Source organism: Octodon degus, unplaced genomic scaffold (genome assembly GCF_000260255.1).
Source record: "Octodon degus isolate 3935 unplaced genomic scaffold, OctDeg1.0 scaffold00043, whole genome shotgun sequence".
NCBI lineage: Eukaryota > Metazoa > Chordata > Mammalia > Rodentia > Octodontidae > Octodon > Octodon degus.
Window position 1 is genome coordinate 5,696,546 of NW_004524619.1, and position 581 is coordinate 5,697,126.

The following is a 581-nucleotide window of genomic DNA, read 5'->3' on the forward strand; positions in this document are numbered from 1 at the left end:
CAGCAGTGGAGAAGGGCTCCTTTTTCCCCACAGCCTCTCCAACATTTGTTGTTGGGTGATTTCTTTATGATAGCCATTCTTTCTGGGGTTATCTGTCATATTAATCTTTTAAAATTTTGAAATCTACAAATCAGTAAATGAACTCAATTTAGGTCAAAAGGTATAAGTGATTTTTGACTAAGTTAAAAAATATTAGGGCTGGGGAGATGGCTTTAGGGCCAGGGAGATGGCTTAGTAAAATAAGTGCTTGCCTGGCAAGCGCAGGGATCCGAGTTCAATCCCCAGTTCCACAAAAAACAAACAAACAAAACGTGCTGTTAAGGTGAGGGTCCATTGGCAGATTTTACATATGCGGTTTTCAGGTATTCATCTCATACTGGTTCCTGTCTCCTTGTAAATGATGTAGCACAAAAAATACTGAACACTGGGTGTGGAGGTGCACACCTGTACGTCCCAGCAGTCAGGAGGCCAAAGCAAGAGGGTCACTGAGTTTAGGGCCAGCCTGATCTATATAGTGAAGCCTTCTTTCTGAAAAAAGGAAGGAAGGAAGGAAGGAAGGAAGGAAGGAAGGAAGGAAGGAA

At 42.5% G+C, this 581-nt stretch overlaps 1 protein-coding gene across 1 annotated transcript in view; it reads left to right on the forward strand.

Moving 5' to 3' along the window:
• Nucleotides 1-581, forward strand: part of LOC111816871 (dynein heavy chain 12, axonemal-like) — a 72,473-nt gene that overhangs the window by 69,358 nt on the left and 2,534 nt on the right. The gene's annotated exons all lie outside the window — the stretch shown is intronic.